This window comes from Chelonia mydas, chromosome 6 (assembly GCF_015237465.2).
Source record: "Chelonia mydas isolate rCheMyd1 chromosome 6, rCheMyd1.pri.v2, whole genome shotgun sequence".
In the NCBI taxonomy this organism is placed as follows: domain Eukaryota; kingdom Metazoa; phylum Chordata; order Testudines; family Cheloniidae; genus Chelonia; species Chelonia mydas.
In genome coordinates, this window is record NC_051246.2 from 99,698,176 (window position 1) to 99,705,469 (window position 7,294).

Genomic DNA, 7,294 nt, shown 5'->3' on the forward strand with positions numbered 1-7,294 from the left:
GCATGAGGTAAAATCCTAATGAAGACCAGGCAGTTTTCACATGTTAGCAGATTGACATAAAGAATATGAGGAAGCCTAAGATTTACTTCAGCCTGCTAACTCATGTGAAAACTACAAACTGCCTTGGACAAGGGGACACTTGTAGCCCACAGGATTATTTTGCTAGCTATTATATTTTACTAATCCAGCCAGCAGTATCAATTAATGTTTCTTTTTCTGAAATTAATCCATTTTATTCTTATATTTTATTAGTATTAATTCCTTGGAATTTAGGATGTGTTGAGGCATGGTGTTTCCTAATAATAAGTTTTGCTGAAATGCTAGAAGCCTACCGACCTGTAAAATCTGGTAAAAATCTGCTATATAGCAAAAAATATAATCAGTTATAAATATGTCAGCATAAAAGTTGACAACCTTTGGCGCAGATAAGAATGGTACCTGAACTTTGGAGAACCAAAGGGAGGAACTATCCACATCACACCACAGGTTTATCTGGCTTCTACAACCGGTTGGGAACCGCAGGGTATACCACAACTTGGAGGTCATTAAGAGAGCCTAGGTTGGCAGTTTTGAAATGAGATAATCCTTATTAATATATTTAGAAAGTAAGTGTCATAATCCACTAACCTATAGAAGAAGGGTACCCATAAATTTCTTAGGGTATGGAAATAAGATTTGGGTATAGTAGGTTGGGCCTGAATTACATAGGTCAGGATCCTATAAAATACCTTGTAAGAGTTCAGTTCAGCTCTGCTAAGTTCTAAGCTCTATCTATTCTATCTTCTATCATGCTATCAGATCAGCTTGTGCAGTATAGTATAACTACTCAACATTCCTAAGCATTGGGGAAGCCAGCACCATCGCGTAATCAGCCATGCCAGGAGTGAGGCTGGTCCTTCACCTCCTATTACCGGGTCCTCAAGGAAGGGTGTGAGTATGCTAGGTTATAATAGAAATGGTACCACTAGGAGTTCTGGAATTCTTTTATTGTTTTGTAGTTATAAGTTTCATTGCATTTCTTACTTTTATGTTAATTTCAATAATGGTTTTATCAATTTGGTATTGTCCTCAGTGTACATGTTCTTGCCAAGCACCCTGAGAATCCTTTCCTGATATAGAGCTCTCTGAGTTCTTGAACTCTGTAGTCTGAATTGGATAAGAACCTATAAATCTTCTGGTTGGATGTGATCAGTGGCGAGCCATAACAACTAACCCATCAAATTCAGGTCAACACACTAGACTTTTACGTTATGTTAACTTGAGTCAGGAACCCCCCTTTTTTTCCTACTAAAGACAAAACCAAAGAGCAGTATCCCTCTTGTTCGTAAAGCAATGGGGTGGGGATGGTTCTGGCAAGTCAGGCCCACTCTCTTCTCCCTGTTATCTTCTGATGGTGATCTGGCTTCTGGCCAGGGAACCCAAAGGGCTCCATCAGGTCCTGCTGCTATCATACTTACCTCACTCTGTGGAGCAAAGATGTTATAGGCTGTTTCCTCCCTCTCCTTAAGATGGAATAAATTGGGTCAGAGTGTTAAATCTTTAGAAGTCATTAAATGAGTAATGCAGAGCCCTGGCATGGCTTCAGAAGCCAGAAAAGGAATCTAATCTCTCCCCTGTCTGAGAATATGATGATCTGGTGGTCCCTTCTGGCCGCAAACTATGTGAATAATATGGGCAATAAAGAAAAGACTGAGGAAATAAGGAGCTTCCAATGGCATCTTTTAAAGAAATTACTAATGAGCTATATAAAACAATATCAATAACTTACAAATAAAGTGCATGTCCTGATGCCACCTTGACCAATTGGAATGTAGATTCCTCTCTGATAACATGGTAATGGAACAGCTATATTAAAAGAAAGAGAAAGCAGGGAGGAGGAATAGGGCTATTGTTTGATTACTGACGTCCATTGCAAGCTCTGAACACAAGTACAGATTTCACAGGTTGTGTTTCTTTGTTGCAATGTTTTTGTCTTTGTCAGTCCCAACACTGGCAGCACTCTTCCCAGCATGAAAGCACTTCCTTTCTGGGGACTGGAAGAAGAGATAATATCCTGCCTGAGACCACAGTGTAAAGAAGAAATTTTCCTGAGCAAATCACTGAGAGGTAGCTGCCAACAAACAGGGCTAGGAGCTACTGCTCCATTTGGGAAAGAGAGGGGCAGCCGGCAGAGGAAAGACATGGCTGTGCTTGGGCCACCACAGCTGCTGCCTGTAGCCATGGTGCTGGGATAGCAGCCAGGGCTACTCTTACCCAGGCAGACAAGCAAAACTCAGGAGTGGCCCAGGAGCTGTGTTTGGGAGCAGTCCCAAAAGGACCTTCTGCTCACACTGTGGCTTTCTGCCATCTGTTAGCTACATGCTTACTGCACAGTGAAGGCTGAAATTTATAATATGTAAACAAAATCCCCCAAACCATTAGGAGGCCATATTGTTTTCACAAGGTCCTTCAAATTACCAATGCAACTGCAAATTAAGCAGGAATTACTCAGGCATCTACCTGAGAATCCTCCACCTTAAAGAGCTAGTGACCCTTGTTCAGAAATCATTGCATGTCTTTGCCCCTCCTTTGGGACATCTGAGCTAGAAAAAGCTGCTTGCATTTCTTAAGAGTAAGGGGGGGTCTCATGCTCCAGAGCATCAGCTGACCACCACAGGAGGCAGAGAGGAGTAGTCTCCCCTCCCCATACAGCATTAAACAATTGACTAGGTGCATTGTGGATTTTTTCCCCCCACCATCTCCCAGGAATAGGGCAAGGCAGGATTCCTGACAAGACAGACAATTGTTTCTATACAGTATGACAAAAACCTATGCTTGTATCTAAGAGTTCATATTATCTGCTCTTGCTACTGACTACCCCAGCCACAGCAATCTAGAGATGGAGGGTCCCCTGATAGATCATCAGTAACTGCCATGACATTTATTGTGACAGATGGTCCCTTAGGATGAATACCAACCACCTTTTCTAAAACTGATGCTCAATAAAAATAAATTAAGAAACCTCAAAGAGGAAGGGGAACCGGAAGGCTCAGGGGACTGGTGGTGGGATAAAGAGTCATTCACCTCAAAGTCACTAGGCTACATGTGGCTTTGATTGATTACCCAACAGGGATAAAGATGGCAAAGGACTTTGATTAACCTATGTAAAATGAATTACTGATCTCAGGCCATCTTCCACTGCCCTTGGCAATCACAGCAGAGAGGCCAAAGAATGAATGTGCCTGGAAACTGCACTACCTTCCCACTTCCCTAAGGCTTGGGCTAGCATAGCTGTTCTCAGAGGGTAGTGTGATTAACCACAGTGGGCTAGAGTGACTGCTACAAGTGAGGCCCAAACAGAGGAGAAATAGTAATTAATAATTCAGAAGATGTCACGTATGGGATCTTCTGGCATGCCCCAGGGAGGGCACCTATCATCCCTTTCTCTTTCTGCTGAAAGCTCACTGAAGCAAATTAATTTACCCTTTTCCTTGCTTGCATATGTAACTAGTTTAACTAGATGATTTCATTGCCCTAATATGCAATGATAATAGCTTACTGGTGACACTGGATCTAGGCAACATTGTTCTGATCATTAACAAAGATCCTCAACAGGAGAAGATCTCCCTAATTCACTCCAGGATTCTGTCCAGGCCTTAGGCTGCATTCTAAATTTACTAAGTTTACTTACACAGCTGCATAACAGTCAATGGAATCACTCTGGATTTACATGACTGAGTGCAGAATCTGGCCTTTTATTAGTTTAAGGACTTATTTCATGGTCCATCTTTGCTTCATGAACAGAAAAAATTATGTTTCAAGTAGAAAATCATTCAGGGACTGAAAAGGGACTGTCTGATTGGTTTGTTTTCCATGGACAGCTTGCCTGCTAGCTTAAGGGGGGGAAATTTTAATTGATTAAAAATCAATATTTAATTTTTCATTTTGAAATATTTGTCCCATGATCTTTAACTATGTTTTTCTCTCTCCTTCTCCTAGTTTTAAGTTCAGCAAGATGGATATTTCACCTCTAATTTAAAGAGTAACAGGGGCTTTGGAACTCCAGAAAAAAGAAAATCTTGTGGGCTCTTTCCCATGATTTTTTAAAAATTCAAATCCTGTTATAAAATAAAGAGTTTGCCTCTTCCCCACCCATTTCCTGTATTTAGTTCCTTCTCCTGGACAGTGCTGACTCCTGACAGAACTCCACGTGCAAACAAACCTGCAGTTCCATTGGCCACCTCACAGCTTTTCGTTTCAGTTCAGTGTTGGTGAAAGATGCTGGATTGGCAGCCCAGGAGGTTAGAGACCTATGTCCAAACCCAGATACCACATGGGTATCAGCAGTAGACGCTTCAATCCCTGTGCCTTGCAAATATGCCCAGTTTTTACCCAAATGGGTAATGGGGAGAGAATACCTGGTTACTTCTGGGGGAATTCTCCACAAAAAAATTAAGCACACGCTATTTTTAAATTCTGCATATTTTGTCAAAACACCACAATATAATCATGCAAGTTTCAATTATTTTGGTAATTTATTTCAAAATATCTGTCAGCAAGTATGTCTAACAATACAGACAACAAAAAAAGATTCAGAAAGTGTTTTTGACAAATAGATTCCTTACTAGGCATATTAATACAGAACTTTGAGTAATAATTCATTTAAACTGCAATACAGAAATGTATTTGCTGCACCCTTCAGAAGCAGTGCAAAAGCTTGAGGGAGTCAAGGGTAACAGAGGAGCTGAGGAACAGGGAAGTAATTGCTGGGAAGGAACCTGGAGGATTGTTGGGTGTGGGTGAGAGAAGTATGGAACATGGGTGGAGGGGATTGTTAGGGAATTGGGGAGCCTCCCCCATGCAGACTGTGGCTGACCCCTAGCCTCTCCCTTTCAGTCAGGGATTTGTCATGTGCCTTCCTTGTGGACATTTGGCCCAGTTTTGCCCAGTCATAAGCCTCTGAAAAACCACAGTTCACAAATGCTCAGCAGAGGCTTGTTTGAGTTGAACAGCTAAATTCTCCAAAAATTGCATCTGCACACAGCTCCCACTGGCTGACTGGGCTGCACCATTCCCACAGAGCATGCTTCAGCCTAGGGCTCTGGGGCTGAGAAGGACTTGCCCTGCAATTGCTCCTCCCAGTTGTCACAAGCCACTCAGACTAGGCACCAGAACTGAAAGCAGGGATATGATCTCCTGTACTCTTAATGCTTCCAGTGCTTCGGCCCTGGATAGCAAGAAGGGCTTAACTGCCTGACTGGAAGGCAAGGAAGACGAGGAGCAGAGCAGAGGAGACAGGGGTTCAAAGAGGAGGTGGGGATAGGAAGTAGGAAGACAGGGACAGGCTGACCACAAGACCATAGTCCCCTATAGAACCAGAACTGAACCCAAAATTTCTCAAGTCTCAACAAATAGCTGGTCAGCAAATAGCTGTGAATGCCACTGGCAAAGTATGTCATCCCTCTCTAGTGACTGGTTCACACAGAGTATAATAGCCTACTGTCAAGGTTCCTTCCCCACTCTGAACTCTAGGGTACAGATGTGGGGACCTGCATGAAAACCTCCTAAGCTTACTTTTACCAGCCTAGGTTAAAACTTCCCCAAGGTACAAATTAATTTTACCCTTGGAATATCCACTGCCACCACCAAACTCTAACTGGGTTTACTGGGAAACGTAGTTTGGACACGTCTTTCCCCCCAAAATCCTCCCAACCCTTGCACCCCACTTCCTGAGGAAAGTTTGGTAAAAATCCTCACCAATTTGCATAGGTGACCACAGACCCAAACCCTTGGATCTGAGAACAATGAAAAAGCATTCAGTTTTCTTACAAGAAGACTTTTAATAGAAGTAAAGAAATCACCTCTGTAAAATCAGGATGGTAGATACCTTACAGGGTAATTAGATTCAAAAACAGAGAATCCCTCTAGGCAAAACCTTAAGTTACAAAAAAGACACACAGACAGGAATAGTTATTCTATTCAGCACAGTTCTTTTCTCAGCCATTTAAAGAAATCATAATCTAACACATACCTAGCTAGATTACTTACTAAAAGTTCTAAGACTCCATTCCTGTTCTGTCCCCAGCAAAAGCAGCATACAGACAGACCCAGACCCTTTGTTTCTCTCCCTCCTCCCAGCTTTTGAAAGTATCATTTTGGTGAGGTGCCAACGAGGTTACCTTTAGCTTCTTAACCCTAGGTTAACACAGGCAACCTTAATTCCAGCACAGGCAACCTTAATTCCAGCATTTGCTAACTTTTGAGTGCTTAATTTTGCAACCTTAACGTTCTTTTAACGTAGAGGTTTTGTTTGGGATTTTTTTGTTGGTCTGTTTCATATTTTGAAGGGGGTGTGTACACACACTTTCCTCAAGTTCCAAACAACCAGTCTGCTGTGGAAGTATACCTACATTTATGCCAGAATTATAGTCCTTTGATGAATGCAGCCAGACCCTTTCATGCTCAATTATTAGCTTCTACATGAGGATACAGAAAATAAAGAGGGTTTTGGAAGCGTGGCTTCCATTTCTTTGGAATTTACTATTACACTAAATCAGAATATTTCAGTTGAAACGGAAGGGGTGAATTCCCCTCCTCTTCACCATACCCTTTTAATTTCTCTTCTTCACATGGTTCTGCAAGAACCTTGTTTTAAACACATGCCATTTTGAAGCAGTAAAATCCAAAACGATTTGTTTTTTGTTTTCCCTCTTGTATTTTAAGAGATGGTTGTTATAGCCTCAAATTTATATTATACCTAAACCATTTCCTGGATTTGAAATTAAATGTAATAGAGTTCCATTCAGTACATATGACTGAACCATAAATCAGACTCTTTCAGTCAAGCCTTCTATGCCATGATCAATTTTGCATCCGATACACAAGTAAATCTCTTCAAAAGCCAGTCTGGGTTTTAGTTGTGTTCTAACAGTGCGCTTCACATTTTACACCATTATGCAGTTATACTTGTATTAAACCTTGAAGAGATACAGAGAGATACCTGAATTGTTTTTTCCTTGGAGTTTCACAGGCATGATCCACAAGGTTAAGTATTCTATCCTCAGCAATTTAAAGCGAAGATTTTGCACCTAAAAGAGGGATTTAATTGATTACTTGATCTCAGGAGCAGTAAGCACAATCAGCTTTAAATTGTGGTTCTTCTTTGACAAACTACATAAAAGTGGCACCTTCTTATTCAACATAGCTGCTTTGTGGTGTGTATTCAGGGTCACAGAAATTTTAGTGATAAAAATAAGTCTCCACTGCTTTTTACTCCTGTTAGCGCTGTTGACCCAACACAGCCAAGGGCATGTCT